The sequence below is a fragment of the Pleurodeles waltl genome, chromosome 4_2, assembly GCF_031143425.1.
Source record: "Pleurodeles waltl isolate 20211129_DDA chromosome 4_2, aPleWal1.hap1.20221129, whole genome shotgun sequence".
Classification (NCBI taxonomy): domain Eukaryota; kingdom Metazoa; phylum Chordata; class Amphibia; order Caudata; family Salamandridae; genus Pleurodeles; species Pleurodeles waltl.
Genome location: NC_090443.1, coordinates 146,157,611 through 146,177,171, shown reverse-complemented (window position 1 = coordinate 146,177,171; position 19,561 = coordinate 146,157,611).

Sequence of the window (19,561 nt, the reverse complement as noted above, 5' to 3'; positions counted from 1 at the left end):
GATCTCTCTGATGAGGCTGGAATCACAGCCTTGTTAGAAGAGGGAGGTTTATCCAGGGTGCCAGCAGAAATGTGTGAAATACTGAATAACCTGATTGAAGAAACAGATATTAAGTGGGCGATCAAAAACATGAGCACAGGGAAGGCACCACCCAGAAATGATGGGCTGCCGGTCAAGTTTTACCAAACATACAAAGATCTTGTAAGCACCCCACTGCTTGCCATGTACAGGGAAGCAATGGGTATAGGGATTCTTCCAGCTGCACTCCATGAAGCAAACGTAGTGGTGTTGGGGAAGGATCCTTTGGCAAGTGAGTCAATCAGGACACTGTCCATGATTAATGTGGATGCTAAGATATTGGGGGAGACTCTAGCTTGCCACCTAGTGAAAGTGTCGGATACTATTATAAACATGGATCAGGCCAGATTTGTAGGGGGGAACATGACCCCCACAAAATTTAGAAGGCATTCTTTATCCTAGACAAGGTGTTTTGGCAAGTTTAGACGTCCAAAAGGCATTTGACATGGTGGATTGGATAGTCATGAGGCACACATTGAGAATGTACGATTTAGGCCCGGATTTCCTGAGATGGGTGGATCTGCAATAAATTAGTAGTCTGGCAAGGGTGAAGGTAGACTACAGATAATCAGACAAATGGGCAGTAGAAAGGACGATGAGGCAGAAGTGACCCCTGTCCCACTGATCTTTGCTCTGGTGATTGAACCATAGGTACAAGTGATAAGCTCCAGAGATGGATTGATTGCATATTGGTGGGCGGTAAGCGTGAAATCATACCCTTGTACTCAGATGATATTTTACTGATCATTAGGAACCCAAGTGCAATGTGGAGCAAAATAGAGGGCACGATACAGGAGGTTGGGCGCCAATCCAGTTTCAAGCTGAATGCAAACTAGTCTGTTCTGTACCCCATTAATTCATAATACCCACAGGGGAGGATCCTCCCTGTAAACAGCTTCAGGGTACCCTGGTTAAATACCAGGGCATATATCTGAGCTCCAAAACACAGAAGTCTATGAAGGTAATAATGGCATACTTTTGACTAATCTGGAGCGTGGTGAGCGCAGATGATTAATATTTCTGATGTTGCTAATGGGGTTTCCATCTCTAAGTAAAATGATTGTGTTACCTAGGGCCCTTTACCTTTTACAGTATATGCCGATGCACATACTTGATGATTGCTTCCCTAAATTGGATAATCTGCTAAGACTACTGTACTGGAGCATGCGTAGAGCAAGGATAAGCCTATTATTATAGTATTAAAGCTTTCATTGGATGGAGGAGGTAGCAGGCTCCAAATTGTAGCGTATACTACCAAGTAGCCCAGCTCCAATCCTGTAGTTTGAATAATTAAGCGATTGCCAAAAAAGATGAGACTGTTGGCGCAGCCCTTGACTATCCGCAAAAAAAGAGTTAGACTACAGATGCAAATCGAATGACCCTAGAAATATGAGACAAGGCTTCAGGGAGGAAGGTGGTGAATATACATATCTGCTGCAATTGGTCTCTTGGCACACAGGACTCTATTCTACTTTACTGACCTTTTTGAGAAATGGAGATGGGAACAATATGCCCCAGTTCATGGGAGATTTATATGAGGATTGTAGGTTGATTGGGAACGAAGACTTCTGTGACAGATGGGGCATTGTAACAGTTGCTTCCTTGCATACGCTGGGCTGGCGGCAGTAATCCAGAAGACCTGGCCAGGACTTCTACTGGAGCCCGACACATCTCTTGAACCAGTCACTACCTGCCATGCATGGGGGCAGAAAGCTAATTACGCAATTATATACTCTACCGGTCCTACGTAATGACTGAAGAGTCATTACACTAAAATCCCAACTGGGAAAGAGATATTGCAGTGGACTTTGGGGAGCAAGAGTGAAGGAGCACCCCTCAGTGATTGCAGGAGGGTCATTTGCAATGCCCGGCTGAAACTCATTCACTACAAATGCGAGCACAGGGAATATGTGACATCACACGTTTTGCATAGAATGGATCCAACCAAACCAAATGACTGCCCCAAATGTAGTATTTCTAAAACTAACATTTACACACGTGGTCCCCGAAACCTTTGGGGAGAGGTGATAACAACAGTGAGTGCATTAACTGGGAACGCATTGCAGCTGACACTACAAATATGTCTTCTGGGCTATATACAACACAATAAGCACACAAGAGTAATGATCAAAGTAGTGGAACTAGAATTAGCAGTGGCCCAAAAAATGTATTGCACTGAAGTGGATAGTCAACTACCAACTAAAGAGAGGTGGACCAGGGAATTTACCCAATGGGTACGAACTGAATGTGTAGTGAAGCATAGGATTTACATACTCTAGAAACGGACAGAGGGGAGTCATGAAATATGATATGATAAAATTTAAACTGCAAGAAGAAAAAGAAAATATAGCAAAGGGGCAAACCCTACCAAATGACACTGAGCTGACGAATGAGAGATGTGAGGGGATTCAGGTCTGTATTATGCGAAAAAGATGTTATTTGTGATAATGTACTGAGGTGTCACACAAACCCATTGACCTTGTTTCATGTGCATAAATATTGATGTGAGTTGCTATAGGAGCAAGGAAAAGGATGGGTGCATCCAAGGGATTGTTATTTGTGTTAACATCAATAACGAAATTTAAAACAAATGCTGTATAGTCGGTACACAATGTAAAATCATTGTAAGGAGCTCTGGGTATCACATGTTTTTAGAGAACCTACAAACCCTCTACATAAAAAATGCGATCCTGAAGGATAACTTATTTAGTTTTGCAATTTTGTGACTCCTACTTAAAAACCCCTGCCACAGGAGTTATCACACTACTGAGGTAAATAATTCCTTATGTATAAAAAGACATTATAATTCTTTCCAACAGCTGTGTTGTACAAAATGCAACATACATATCATGTGAAAAGGTTGCCTGCAACAACATAATTTGCAAATATTATCAAAATCTTAGGTAAATATTACCAAAATCTTGATTTTACTCAAAACTGTTGAACTAAAACCGCTATTAAGCCCTTGCTTCTAAAAATGCTCAAAGTGGAGCTGTAATGATAAATTAATCCAACCCTCAAATATGTAATGTAAGGTAGATTTGTAGAGCGCTCCTTGTCACCCCGGAGAGTATCCAGGCGCTGGTATGAAAATGTGTGAAGCGAGTTAAGCAGTATTTTGGAATTAATATAACCTCAAGATTTTGAAGTCTGTTTTTGCAAAAGGCTGAGCTTGCAGTCTGTTTAGGAACCGAAAAAGTATGTTTGCTACGTTAGACTGTCATTCCAAATTCCTTCGCTTTACATAGCATTTGAGAGTAGGTAACACAAAAATACTTTTCTCCTTTGGGCACAAAACAACCCTTGTGTCTGACTTTAGTGGTTTGAAAAGCTTTTGAAGGTCTGAGTACATTGCGTCAGAAGGGACTGGCATGAGATGCCCGTGTAACACAATAATTGCTGCCTCTCCCATTCCATGGGCAAAAACAATAAACTGCTCGCATCTTAGGAGATGAATGGAGGATCATCTGTTCTTTAGTTTCTGTCCCTTTTCCGGTGGAGCTAAGCTCTGTGCTCACCTGCAGAGATCGAGAGTAAATCCATTCTGTCAAGTAACTGATATTTTTACATCAGAAATATTGTATCGGGTTTCTGTCATAATTAGTCCACTCGTTGAGAGATTGACTGTTACAGAACGTATCAAAATAAATACCTGACCGTGACAAGCTGCCACCCAAACACCCCGACCAAATAGTTGGAATGCAATCCTAGAATTACAGAAATAAATAATTGGATCCTGATCTTATGAAACCGTTTACAATTATTATTCTTTAGCAGACTTGAAACAAAATGGATGCCACGCAGCAATGTTCTAAGGCACTGGGTAAAGTGCGCAATTAACCAGGGTCCTTTCCAGTGGGAATCCTCGAAAAGGAAACAGGTTAGTCAGAAGTTCATTGATAGTGTGCATACACAACTATTTTTATAATTTCATGTTTGGGAATCTCCTTTCCCACAAGGAGTTGGGCGCATTGTAATAAAGAATAATCTTCGTCTCATTTCTCTCCTTTTAATTTACCTCCCGTCTTCTCCCTCATTCCTCTTTCTCTACCTCTCTCTGTAGCTATACATCTCTATGAACCCATACCCTTTCAATCCCAAATCTTTACCTGTGATTTTAACCTCTTAGCTGCTGGGTCTTCCTCTCCTCCCCCAGTGCTGAGCCCTCTTTTGTCTATTTGGGGTAGTTCGCGCTTTGGCCTTCATAACTTTTTATCCACATAAGCCATACACGCCAAATTTGTGTCATTTTTTTCCAACATCCTAGGGATTCTAAAGGTACCCAGAGTTTCTGGGTTCCCCTGGAGGGGACCAAGAAATTAGCCAAAATACACCTAAAATTTTGTTTTTTTCAACAAAAATGGGAAAAAAGGGCTGCCGAAGAAGGCTTGTGTTTTTTTCCCTGAAAATGGCATCAACAAAAGGTTTGTGGTGCTAAAATCACCATCTTCCCAGCTTTCAGGAACAGGCAGACGTGAATCAGAAAACCACATTTTTCAACACAATTTTGGCATTTTACTGGGATATACCCCATTTTTACTATTTTTGGTGCTTTCAGCTTCCTTCCAGTTAGTGACAGGAATGGGTGTGTAACCAATACTAGATCCCGGAAAGCTAAACATTTCTGAAAAGTAGGCAAAATTCTGAATTCTGCAAGGGGTCATTTGTGTAGATCCTACAAGGATTTCCTACAGAAAATAACAGCTGAAAAAAAAAAGATTGAAATTGAGCTGAAAAAAACAGCAATTTTTCTCAGCGTTTTACTCTGTAACTTTTTCCTGCAATGTTAGATTTTTCAAAGCAATATACCTTTACGTGTGCTGGACCCTTCTGGTTGCAGGGATATATATGGCTTGTAGGTTCATCAAGATCCCTAGGTACCCAGAGCCAATAAATGAGCTGCACCTTGCATTGGGTTTTCATTCATATACCGGGTGTACAGCAATTCATTTGCTGAAATATAAAGAGTGAAAATAGGTATCAAGAAAACCTTTGTATTTCCAAAATGGGCATAAGATAAGGTATTGAGCAGCAGTGGTTATTTGCCCATCTCTGAATTCCGGGGCGCCCGTACTAGCATATGAATTACAGGCCATTTCTCAAATAGACGTATTTTTTACACATTGTCTTACATATGGAAGAAAAAAATGTAGAGAAAGACAAGGGGCAATAACACTTGTTGTGCTATTCTGTATTCCCCCGAGTCTCCCGATTAAAATGGGACCTCACTTGCGTGGGTAGGCCTAATGCACGCAACAGGAAAGGCAACATGGACACATCACATTTTTACATTGAAATCTGACTTGTTTTTTGCAAAGTGCCTAGCTGTAGATTTTGTCCTCTAGCTCAGCCGGCACCTAGGGAAACCTACAGAACCTGCCCATTTCTGAAGACTAGACACCTAGGGGAATCCAGAATGGGCTGACTTGTGGGGCTCTGATCAGGTTCTGTTACTCAGAATCCTTTGCAAACCTCAAAATGTGGCCACAAAACACTTTTTACTCACGTTTCAGTGACAGAAAGTTCTGGAATCTGAGAGGAGCCACAAATTTCCTTCCACCCAGCGTTTCCCCAAGTCTCCCGATAAAAATGGTACCTCACAAGTGTGGGTAGGCCTAATGCCCGCGATAGGAATAGATCACTCAACGGTCAATGTTGGTACTTACATGAGGCAACTGTTGACCCTGGGGTGATCCATTCCTTATGCAGGCACTAGGTATAGGCACTCAAGTGGGGTAGTGCTTTTATCAGGACTGGTGAGGAATCACTGGGTGGTAGGAATTTTGTGGATCGCAGCATATTCCTGTAGTTTGTCTGACAGAAATGCAAGAAAAATCGAGTTTTATTCAACATTTCAGCTTTGCAGGGTATTCTGGGTAAGAAAACTTTGGGTAATCCACACAAGTCACACCTCTGTCGACTCCCCCGGATGTCTAGTTTCCAGAAATGTTTGGGTTTAGTATGTTTCCCTATATAGCTGCCGAACCCAGGACCAAAAACACAGGTGCCTGCCTGTGATAGATAATTTTGATGTCTCCACAATACAATTTGGGCAGTGGAATTCGGGGCTGAACTAAATTGGGGAGCTCCCAAGAGAGCACCCTCTCTGTGCTTGCCCCCGCATTCACCTGCTCTCTGGGTTGGGCTAACCCATTATTGCCCTGTTGCACAGACTGTGCTTGCGAAGGGACAACAGGACTGCCCTCATCACCTCCCTCACAATTTACTGGAAGGAGTTATCCAATGGGACTCCTCCAACTGAGAAATCACTCCCAGAGTCTGCGCCATTGTCCTATCCCTTAGATGCTGTCTCAGTTTCTTCTGTCTCAGTCTCTGATCCTATGTCAGAGCTGTCCTCTATAACCAGAGTGACGTCAGCCGCAGTCATCCATCAAGATGCTGTCTCTGCTATTGGCTAAACTGTTGCTCTAAAACACTAGCCTACATAGACAGTCACAACATTGCTGGTGTGTGTGTGATACGTGCAACAGTAGAGGCCACCTTACCTGTGCTTCTTCCCTCAATCAGCACGTTCTTTCAAGACACTCAAACACCTTGTCACATACCATTCGTCACAGTCTTTAGCACCTCCTGCGCCCAGTCCAACAATCATTATTGGTGCTCCCACTCCCATGTCCTCCTCCTCGGATTCCCTCATTACCACCCAGCAAACGTGCTCTTCATCTCTCCATAGCCACCCCCCACCCCGCACATACATTTCATTTGTATTATAGCGCAGGTAGTGGCTGACTTTACTAACGTACTAAGCTATTTACTTAAAATACAGATTTGCTCTTTGCAGTAGTCATATAAACCTTCTGCGCTTCTTTATGGCACTAAAACTGCCAGTAGACAAAAGTCTGATCCTTTTGTAGCAGAACATAATCACAAGACTTACTTGACTTCTTTATTGCTGCCTAAAAGCTACAGTTGAAATGCGTCAGTTGAAGTATGTGCACTGCTTTGAAGACGCAACTGCAAGACAACTGGTGGCAAATATATATATATATATATATATATGTATATATATATATATGATATATATATTTAGATCACTTTTATATGTGGGTCTGGTTGTCCTGGGGGACAATTGCAGCCCCCAGGGAAACCACACATGCACTGACAAAAGTGATATATAGATCTCTATATAGATATATCTATCTACATGGAGATATTTTTATAGATAGATATATATATACATATATATATATAGATCTATCTATAGATATATCCATGTAGATAGACATATCTACATATATATATATATATATATATATATGTATTTTTTTTGGTAGTTGTAGGGTTTCCTTGGGGCCAAAATGGCCCCAGGGAAACCCTACAACTACTAAAAAAAAAAATTGCCCCCACAGGGGGTCGCCCTGCCTATGGGCGACCCCCTGTCAATTTTTTTTTTTTAAATAAGCCCCTGGGGGTGGCGCAATTGCGCCCCCCCAGGGGGCCCCAACATTCTAATTGAAAAATATGGCCCTACAGGCGGTCGCCCCGGCCTACGGACGACCCCCTGTCAATTTCGTTATTTTGTTTTTTTAAATTAGCCCCTGGGGGTGGCGCGATTGCGCACCCCCCAGGGGGCCCCAAATTGAATTTTTCTAGGGGGGCCAACCCCCCCAAGTGAAATCCCTGGTGTCTTGTGGCGTTTCCTGGCCCTCGATTTCCTGTGCTGCGATTGAGGGCTAGGAAACGCGTTCAGGAAGGCCTCGTATGAAAGGGGAGACTCCCCTTTCATACGAGGCCTTACCGAACGTGGGGAAGGACGGTTGGGGCCGTTTTCCCCATCCGAGCAGGAAGTGGCCCTATGGCCTTTTCCTGCTCCGATGGGGAAAACAACACTGTGACGTCAAGGGGCGGTGGAGACACGGAAGCTCTTCTGTGTCCCCCAGGGCTAAAAAAAAGAAAATCCCCTCCCCAGTGTCGGCCACTGGTCATGACCCGCACTAAAGGGGTTAAGTATACTCAGAGATGTTTTAAGGCATGAGCAAAGTGGGCAATGGCCCAGAGTCCCCACCTTCCAAAGCCCCCCCGGAAAGTGCAATTTTCCTCTTATATACTTTTGTTTATTCTCTACCTCAACCTTTAACATACGGTTCAATGTTGTTTGTCATCATGGGACTTGAATTAGCAGAAAATAGTCAATATATTTCAATGTTGTTACAAACAGGGACAGCCATAATCTTTTGCCCAGGACCCCCGAAATCCTTAAAACAACACTGACTATATCTACCCCGCCACTCTAAATACTTCCCACCTTTCTCTTCCTATCTCTCTCATGACCTCCCCTCTCTCTCTGTGCCTGCCTCCACATCTTTCTGTACATCTCCATCAAGGAAAACTCTCTCTACCTCATCCCTCTCTCTGCACCTCATTGCATCCAACCATCTGTTATCTCCTACATTTACAAACCATCTCTCTCAAATGCATCTCTTTCTTTATCTCACCTCTCAATGTCTCTCTATATCTCACCTCTCCCGGCTTCTCTCTGTTCCCTCACTTCCTCATCTTTCTTTACTTCATTTCTTTCTACCTGACTTCTCTTTCATTATTTCATTTCCATCTACCCCATGCGTTTGTGTGTGTGTTTCACATAAGCTTTATTCGGCCAACAGACCATCAAAGCAATACAATACAATATAATATAATAATATAAACCATAATGTCATAGAAAAATTTAAAAAAAGAATGATCCATGTTTGCCCGTCTTAAAACAATTTCAACTCATTGTAAATAAAAAGTGCGTATGCGCCATGCTGTTGCTAAAAACTTACTTACTGCGTAAATTGTCACATTTGAATTGTGGCTTTTTAAGATCCGCAAAGCTAAAAAACATTTCCTTAAATTCAATTCCCTACAGATTTTATATATCCATTTAAACCTTGGGATTGAATAGGCGGGACAAAAAAACATAAAATGTTCTACTGTTTCGGAAGGAATGCCACATACAGGACAGGTATCAGAGCTTGACTTAGGTCCCCATCTGCTCGTTAAGGCCTTCAGGGGTAATGTTCCAAATCGAAATCTGGCATACAAACTTTTGCCTAACAAATCAGGTATTGTATCTAAGTATGGTTCAAACTCAGGGTACCATTTAAAATCAATAAACGAGTTAGTTAAATGACCATTCGATTTCTGAGAAATGTAATTATTACATATGTGGGACCAGTAAGCTCTCTTCAATACTTTTACATGGGGCTTCACAAGTTGCTGGGGATTCTCCCAGAAGTTCCTCAGTCCTAGCATGCAAAACCAACTAGATACGTGTTTGATCCATGGTATGGACATGGAGTTAGAGGTTTTTAACAATTCTAATAGGGAAGACTTATATATAGCCAGTTCAGGAACTACCCAAAGCCTCACCCAATATAGTAGGGGCCGTAAGATAATCAAATCGGCTATACGTTTAAGCCCTAGATCTAAAAAAAGGGGGGTTAATGGGGTGCTAGTGGGACAAGCACATAGAGCCCGAGCAAAGCTATTCTCAATTTTAGTTATCCTACTGCTATCTGTCATGCCCCAAATCTCTGCACCATAAACAGCAGCACCCTGTGCCTTGGCCACATAGATCTTTACTGCTGGAGACACAACTTTAGCGATCGTATTCCTGTAAAGGTGTAATATGGATGCTGCCCGATGTTGCAAAAGCCCGCCACTCTTACCGACTTGTTCGTCCCAGAGGAGTGAGTCTGTAAGCCTCACACCCAAGTAGTCGATAGAGCTAACCTGGTCCAAAATAGCTCCATCTAACCTGATCGTACACTTCTTACGAGAGCCAGAGCGAAGCACCATCAATTTTGTTTTCTTCGAGTTCAGCTCTAAACCAAAATTCCAGCAGAATGATTTAAATCTATCCACAAGAATTTGCAGCCCCATAGGGGTCTTTGAGATCAATAGAGAGTCATCCGCAAAAAGAAGAATTGGGATTTTCTGATTGCCTAAGCTGGGAGCATCATTCTGGCATGTCATGAGTTCTTGGACCACCTCGTAAATGAATAAAGAAAACAAAAGTGGCGCTAGGACACATCCCTGACGAACACCTCTTTTAATGGGAAACTTGTTAGTCAGTTCGCCTTGGTTACCCCATCTTACTTGAGCGTATGTGCCTTCATGCATACGTGTTAATAAATGAATGATATCAGATGGTGCCCCTCTTTTGTGTAGCACTCCCCAAAGCTTGTCTCTAGGGACCAGGTCAAAGGCAGAGCGCAGGTCTACAAAAGTGACATATAGGGCCTGATTCTAACTTTGGAGGACGGTGTTAAACCGTCCCAAAAGTGGCGGATATACCACCTACCGTATTACGAGTCCATTATATCCTATGGAACTCGTAATACGGTAGGTGGTATATCCGCCACTTTTGGGACGGTTTAACACCGTCCTCCAAAGTTAGAATCAGGCCCATAGTGTTTGCTTTGCCAAGACTACATATTTCCAGTGTAGCACGGTCAACCTAAATACCTGGTCAACCGTGCTAACTCTAGAGCGGAACCCTGCCTGAAGTGGTGATAGGATCTGCTGCTCCGTCACCCAACTCGTCAGTCTAACTAACAATTGTTTTGCAAAAATTTTTTGTAGGTTGTCAATTAAACTGACCGGTCTGTAGTTAATTGGAAGATTTACGTTGCCCTTTTTATATATTGGAATAATTTCTGCACCCTTCCACGTCTCAGGGATCTGTCCTCCTTTTGCGATTTTGTTTGACAGCATATTAATATACCAGGTCCAGATGGGTAACTCTGATTTATAAAGGTCACCTGGAATTTTATCAGGGCCTGGGGCTTTACCTGTCTTTAGAGATTTAATGGCGTCTGCAGTTTCTTCTAGAGAAAAGCAAATATAGCTTTCAGAGTTAAATAGATTCCCACTGGACGGAGAAGTGGCAAGGTTAGCATTGGGTGAAATTGGGGGGTATAATCCCACTTTCTCACAACCGACAGTCCCAGTGGAGGCAGTTCCTTCGTACAAGAGAGTGAAATGATCCACCCAGGTACCAGGTTGAATATGGTTCCTTTGTATAAACCTACCCCCTCTCTCGTGCTTAGTCAGCAGTTCCCAAAAAAGCGTATTGTTGTTTGTTTTAGTAGCATCTAGCAAGTCCTGCCAAATAGCATCTTCCCAAGCTTTCTTTGATTGTAGGATTATCTTTTTATACGTGAATCTTGCTTGTTTGATTGCCCCCGTATACCCGGCCAGTATAGCCTTCCTTAACTCAGTCTTAGCCCTCATGCATGCATCATTAAACCAACTGCTGTTAGGTGAACCCCCATATTGCCGGTTTGCCGTGGCTACCTTTTTATAAAAGACACTTTGAAGTTTAACCATCATATCTTCGTGAATATCAAGAAGTGTCTCTTGCACCACCTTAATGTCAATTTATCTCTCCAGTCTGTAGTAGAGATCTAGAATAATCAATTACATTTACGCTCATAACCAGGCAATCTTGTCACCGAATGAAGAACATGTTTCACTGGGTGCTAAAGCATGATTTTACAGTACTGAATAGAAAGTAGCTTGGCCAAGTGCTTTTTGAGATTGCCTAAAATAATGATGACTGTTCCCAGTTCCATGGTGCCACTCTGCACATAGAATTATACATAAAAGTTGATAGGTGCCTCTTTTAGCACAGTACTCCAAGTCAAACTTTTAAAACATCTTAACATTGTCCAAACACATCATAGAACTGAACACTAGCATTGGAGTTGTTTATAAATGGAGTTACCATTGCCAAAGGAGAACCAAAAGGGTAACAAATCCACTTTGGTTTGATCCTGATTAAACAGTGCATGGCGAAAAACAAAATGCACCATAAGAGAATCCAAAAATTATTGTTCCGGATACCCATTCAAGTATTAGGCAGTTGAAGGAACTAGAGCAATATTGACAACACATTACACTGAGGTCTGTTAGTGTTGAATTCTCCATGCTCAGTTACTGTAGTTCTTGCACCAGGTTATGGGAAAGATCCATAGTACTACAGAAGATACAAAATCATAACTGTTAAAAGAAGTCATTGAGTGGACCCAACCTAGCTCTTTGACATGTGACAGGTGTCTCTTTTAGAGGGTCACAACTAAGAGAAAATTCCCACAAAGAGTAAAATCCTACTTTGGCAATCTATGTTGTTATTGACTGTCTTTGTGAAATCAACAAGTAACCAAACTGCCTTCCATACAAAGGAGTTGAAGTGAGCCAAGCAAGATACAAGGTCCACAACAAAGAAGCTGATGCAAACTGCTTCAGTAAAATGCCCAATGAAAGAAAATAATGCAAAAGGAAGAAAACACTGCTGAGAAAAATCAGGGACAAAAATGTATAGTAAAGGGCAAGAGCACAGTGAATAATCAGGGAGCTAATCATTGTGATACACCTTTCTTTTTTAAATATCACATTTTATATGCCTAAAGAGGAATTGAGATCAGACTCTCCCACATCTTGGATTGGGAAATTGCAGTAACTCCCAGTGGAGAGACCACCATTTTGGACTAGGCACTTTGCATGGCCAAATTCTGCCCTTATCAGGCAAACATGATGTATGTGATTCCGCAGAGAAGAAACCCAAGATTGACATTTGGGTATCATGCATTTTTCTGGAGACCTGCTACCTTCACTGTCTTCCATCTGACACCCATATAAGACACTTCCAGGTCCTGCACATGCAATTTTGCCACAGTGAATCCAACAATGAGAATGCCAAGCGATCAACAGGGTGTGCACTATGCAGCAACACACTGAACAGTAGAAGACTTCTTTACCTTCTAGAATTGCATGAACTCTGGTAAGCTCTGGTAGTTTGATTAGTTATGAGCATGAATATGTCAGTAGGGCCCCTTTCAGAAGCTCTGATCATATTCTGATGTTTTTGAAAAACATTACATACGAAAACAGGAGCAGTAACCAAAGAAGGATCTTCCCAGGGATGCTCACACATCTGGCAGTCCTTCCACTAGCTCTGAAACTGAAGGTTTCATCAGAATGTTGTAGAATCACAAACTCTCTAACCTCTTGTTCTGGTAATCCTTGTGTCATTATTGATGGAGATTGCAGTTCAGAGAATGAACGACACATACAAGACAAATCCAACTGAAATGCCCCAAGATTAACTTGATGTGCCATCATAAATGGCTTAAATAATCTGGGTTAAAGCATTACTGATAAATATGAACTGGGAGAAAATCAAGCAACAAAAAAGAAGTGGAACTTGATTTGGCAGCATATTTCTTTATCATGATTTTAGAATCATGTAAACCTTTTCTGAAATAAAATGTTTATGCCTCTTCAATTGACTCAAGTATCCTGTGGCTGCAGAAATTATACGTGCAACTTGAAGGGAAGATGGGAAAATTGTTGGATGTAAACCTTGTTTACAAAAGAATGGTGATACCTTTGTGGCACTATGAATTGCATTATTGTAAGAAAATTATTCCATTAGAAGACAAGCCATAAACCTAATCATCTTCTTTTGTTTTTTCTTTTTGTATTATGCCATTTGGTGCATCACAGCTTCAGGGTAAATATTCTTTAGTGACTGTGGAATCTGTAACACCTGTCAATGTTTTACTGTGTCTGCCATGTCCTATGATTTTCTTTTTTTTAAATTTAGTATTTTTATTTAAAAAAATAGATTAGTATATAAAACATGATGTACCTATCCGTATTGTACAAAAAAGAAAAAAGTAAGTATCAGGATTAGAAGTGCCAACATGTATCTGTTTTAATTAACTTTAGTTTTAAACAATGTGCTTGAGTGTAATAAAGTCTATTATAGAAGAAATATAACATTTGAGTGAGGTTGGCTGGGTGTGCAGGGGAGTGGATGTTATCCCATATTTTCTGCGGTACGGATATAGGCCAACTAAAAAGTAAGTCTTATTCCCATCATAATTCTATGTTGGATTTAGGTATTTCTGCCAAGGGAGTTATCAATGTTTGTATATTAATGCTGATTTGTAGGAATTTGTAATGGTGCTAGGGATGGTCTGTGTATCATGTCCTTGTATAAAGGGGAGTTATAGGGCTGCTAATGAATCTGTGAGCAAAGGTTCTAAAATCTGATATTGTTTTAGACAGTTTGTGTGAGGTTAAAGGAGGAGGGGAGAGTTTTAAAGGGAATTACTACAAAGTTAGGGAGGGTTCGTTGAGAAACTGTAAAAATACTATTATTCAGCCAGTAACGCTAAAAAACGGTTTACTATTTTTCAGGAGTAACTTGTTATACCAGATAGGGCTTCGTGTAAATTGCTGTTTTGAGGCACGATGGGCTAAATAATATAGTGTAAAAAGAAGACACTAGTTTGAAATCACTGAGGATATCCAGTATTCAGAGGGTTGAGATGTGTAAAATGTGATTATGAGAAAAGGGAGTTTGGACTGAGGCTCTGGAAAATTCAGAAAATATCCAGACACTGCTTAATACTAAAAACTTTATGATATAGGGAGAAATTAGGGAAATTGAAGCCTCCTAAATGTTTTGGTAATTTAAAGCGAGTTAAAGAAACTCAAGGTGGATTCCAGTTCCCTAATAATGTTACCAATAGCTTATCAATAGCAATGAAATATAGGAATTTTGAGAGGTAACATCATAAGAAAGAAGTTGATAACTGGAAAAATCATAATTTTGATTGTGTCAAGGGGATTCCACTAAGACAGAAATAGAGGAGACCTGTCCTGCGTCAATTTGGTAATTTTAGAAAGAAGAGTGTCCATGTTAGAATTAACTGTGTCTCTGAGATTGTTGCAATATAAAATCCCTAGACATTTAGGTCCTCATTACGACTTTGGTGGTCTTTTGGCAAGTATGAGCTGTCATCACAGATTTCCATCCATAAACACACAGAAATCTGACACCGCCAGCCTATCCGATGGCGGGTGAGAGACGGTTCCAACGCCAGCACCACCACGCCAGAAGTACTCCATCTGCCATATTACGAGCAGTAATCCAGCACGACAGTCCTTTCCCGGCGGTGCGGCACTGGTGTGGAACCGCCGAAATTCACCCCATCACGGATGACCTCCTCGAAGTTGGCTGATGTGCGGCCCAGACAGGTAGATGGACTGACCAGAGGGGGGTGTGTGTGGTAGGTGCATGTGGGTGGTGTGTGTGCATGTATGTGTGCAAGCGTGTGTGTGTGTGTGTCGCAGTGGTTGTGCGTGCATGTGTGTGTGACTGTAGACGTGAATGATGGTGTGTGTGAATGTATTCAGAGGAGGGTGTGTGTGAATGTATGCAGAGGGGTGTGTTTGTGTGTGTGTGAATGTATGTGGAGCGGTGTGTGTGTGTGTTTGAATGCATGCCGAGGGTGTGTGTGTGTGTGTGAATGTATGTGGAGGGTGTGTGTGTGAATGTGTATGGAGGTGGTGTGTGTGTGTGCGTAAATGTATGCAGAGGGTGTGTTTGTACATGTGAATGTATGCGGAGGGAGTGCATATGCTGTGAATATAATGTGGGCATTTTTCAGTTGGAAACTGGAAAAGGCAACTGACTTTTCAGTGTATATAAGAAGGGCTTGAGTGCTAAAGTGAAGAGTAGAGGTGATAAGGGACACCTCTGCCTTGTACCTCTTTTTAGGGAGAAATATGGAGATTGTACACCATTGACAAATTCTGAGGATTGAGGTAATAGAGAAATTAGTTGGAGGAATCCTGAGCTGAAACCATGCCAACTGAGGGCGTGCATTAGGAATTGCCAGTTGACTCTATCAAACGCTTTTTCCACGTCTAAGGCTATCACCACCAGAGATTATATACATTTAGGTGCCTTGCCGATAATGTTAAGAAAGACATTCTTAACAAAGCCAGATTGTTCAACATCGATTAAATCTGGCATAAGCACATTACAATACAATACATTGCTAAAACTCGCAGCTACCTAAAAAAGGTATGCCAGCACTAGCAGAAGAGAATGTCACCTTGTAGAGACCATGGGAAGGAGTGAAAAAAATTCCTTGAAACCGGATCAAAAAGAAACGTTAAACTTTTTCGAAAGGCCATTTCTGAAGAGCAACATGTAAAGGCAAGAGGCAGTGCATTCCGAAGTCTAGCTGTTGAATAGGTGGAGGATCAACCTCCTCCTCTGGACTTATATATCCTAGGAATTTGAAACAATTTGAGGTGATTGGAATGCAAGTAGCAGGCCTGCAAGGACAACTTAAACCATTGCCTAAGATAAAAGGGACCCTTTAGGTTGACAATTATGTAGGCAAAGATGAGGACCTTAAATTGGATCCTATTGTTAATCGGGAATCAATGAAGCTGTTGAAGATGGCTAGGTATTGAGACCCACAGAGGAATGCTAAGGATCAAGTGGTCCGATGCATTTTGAATGGTTTGGAGGCTCTAGATTAAAAATAAAGTGATGCCTAAGTAAAGACTGTTGGAATAATCAAGTTTAGAAGTAAACAGAGTATGTACAACAGTTTTACGCTATCCCTCAGGAATCAGGTAAAGCATACAACACAAGGATCTCAGAGTAAAAAAACAGGAACTAGACAGTGCTTTAATCTGCAGGTCAAAAGTGAGCTCAGAGACAAATTTGACGCTGAGATTCCTTACTACATGGGAAGGGCATGGTGGGGCCGGGATCAGGGTTGGATTTAGTACCAAAAAAAAGAATCTCAGTTTTATCTGAGTTCAATTTGAAAATACTAGTATTCATCCAGTCCATAACAGTTTTAATACATAGCTTAAAGGAGCTCAAAGCGGAAGGGGTGTTTTCCTGAAAGACCAGGAAAAGTTGTGTATCATCCACATGTGAGACTAGCTTCACTCCCAGGGGCTCAACAACACTGGCCAGAGGTGACATACATGTGTTAAAAAGGGTAGGATTAAGGGCCGAGCCCTGCAGAACTCTGCAAAACAAAGGTTTAGCAACAGAGGTGAAAGGAGGGATAAAAACTGCCAGAGTTTGATTACAGATAAACAATTTAAACCATAGCAAGGCACAATCAGTAATACCAATCCTTTCCAACCTTTCAAGGAGAACAGCAAGCAAAACTGTATCGAATGCAGAGAAGTCTGAAAGTACCACCAAACCTGGGAATTACAGTCAAGATTAACTTTAATGAATTCAGAGACTTCAAGAAGAGTGGTTTCAGTACTATGACCTGAATAGACTGGGAGTCATGCAATATATGGTTTCCTTCAAAAAAGATGAGGGCTGCCTAGTAACAGTTTATTCCACCAGCTTCCTCAAAGTAGGGAGCAGAGAGATGGGCCAAAAATTACAAATAATTTTAGGTTCATCCGATGGCTTCTTCAATAAGAGAAGTAAGGAGGAACAACTGCCTGTATCAAAGACTCATTCAATTAGTCATTCACAATGGGATTAACCACTGAGATTGCCAATATAAGAAATGTCAGAGGACATGGATCGAGTAGGGATCCTTACTTACATGTAACATGGTCCATGGATGATTCTTCAAGGGAAATAGAAGCAAAAGAGGACAGTAAACAATGAATCGGGGGATGTAGAGCAGACCCAAGGAAGTAGGAGACTGGGGAAAATAATCATGAATGGCTTGAATTATTTCATGAAAAAAGTTTGAGAGATATTCACACACCTCCTTTAAAGGAATGAGGGTACTTGTGATCGCCGGAGGGGACAGAAAAGTACTAACTAACCACCTTAAACAATTCTCTAGGAGCATTATCTGCCTTAGAAATAGAGTGGGTGATACATGCTTTACAAGCCATATGAATAGCTTTATGATATTCCTTGAGAGCAGACTGATATGCCACTTTACCAACCTTATCATAATTGATTCCCCATAACCTTTCAAGCATCTTACAGCTGGATTTCGGAACTTTAAGAGCATGTGAGAACCAAGGGACAGGAGGCCTCCTTCTATTTGAGGCATGAAGTTTCCTAGGTGGAATAGTATCAATAGCCTTCGCCTCCCAATCATTAAACAGCACAGTGTTCTGTTCTAAAACTCTGTTTTCATAAAACTTATTAGACTTGAGGGTATCGGCCAGAAGCAGGTCTTTGGCTTTATGCCAAGGTCTAGACATTCTTTTAGCCATACAAGGCGAGACAGAAGAATTGGGCTCTAAAATCTCACAGGGAATTAGGACATGATCCGAGCATATGAGTTTGACTTCAGGTTGTACCTTGCCCAGGAGGGGACTAGCCAAGTTTAGGTCGAGTATGGCCTGCTTTATGAGTGGGAACTTTAACTAATTGTTCAAGGTTGAAACCTTCTAAGGTACTCACAAATTGTTGTGCCAGTTTATTACTAGGATCGCAAACATGGAGATTGAAATCTCCTAAGACTACAAAACTAGCATGTAGTGAATAAAATTGACCCAAAGCCAGTGACAGCAATTAAAAAAAAGCAATATTCTTGCAGACACTCGTCAAGTAACAGTTTAGACAACCTCACCGCTGCGCGCCCGGTTCATCGGCAGGTTAAAAAAGCGTGGGGTGGTTTAACAACTAGATCGCAGCCTGATAAAAATTGCAGCTCTAAAATAAATCAAGGGTAATAAGGGAGTAAAAATATGACAATATATAAACAGTGACACAAAAGAAGAACAAACAGTAACACAAAAGAAGAACAGAATATCACCCACAAGAAAAAAACACTTCTGAACATGAGCGATCGTAGCAAAGCAAAAGCTCCCCCCACCCCACCCAGCACGGAATAAAAGCATCAATAAAGCAAGTAACTGCAATTTAAAAAAAACAATATTCTTACAGATACTCATCAAGTAACAATTTAGACAACCTCACCGTGAATATTAAGGGCCTCATTATGAGTTTGGTGGTTGGACGAGCTGCAATGCCACCAGCGTCCCCCCACGTCATATTACAATGTTCCCACCATACCGACTGGCTGGAACATTGTATTACGAGGTTCCTGCTGGGCTGAATGGCCAGCGGGAACAGTGCTACAGTATTGGTCTCAGCTCCCTTCAGAGAGCTGAGACCAATACCGTAGCACACCAGTACCCTCGGAAGGTGCACTGTCTGCATTCAGTGGGTGTTGGGCAGGGGCACCCCTGTGGCTCCCAGCCTGGTTTTCCACCAGCTTTTTCATGGCAGTGAGACCGTCATGGAAAGGTGGGCAGACAGTGAAGTCGTGATCAGCACAGTGGCGCAAAATTCAGTGCTGTCGTGGCTACCCATGAAGCTGACCCCCGTCAGCCCGTTTGGAACAATGTTCCCGGAAGGGATGGTGATCTGACTGCCAGGTTTGTAATGTGGCGGTCGGACCTCCTGGAGTGCAGCAGTCTGACTGCCACTGCGAGCGTCAGCCTCGTAATGGGCCCTAAGTCTGAGGGCCAATGCCTTGCCGAAAATGTTACAATCTGTGTTTATTAATGATATCAGACAATAATTTTTGCACTGTGAATGGTCACTGTCCTTTTTGGAATGACACATCGATTCTGTAAATGATCAGGATGATTTATTTTATGAGAGTAAATAGTTTAGTAATTTAAATAGGTTGGGAAATAATAAAGTTGAAAAATGAAG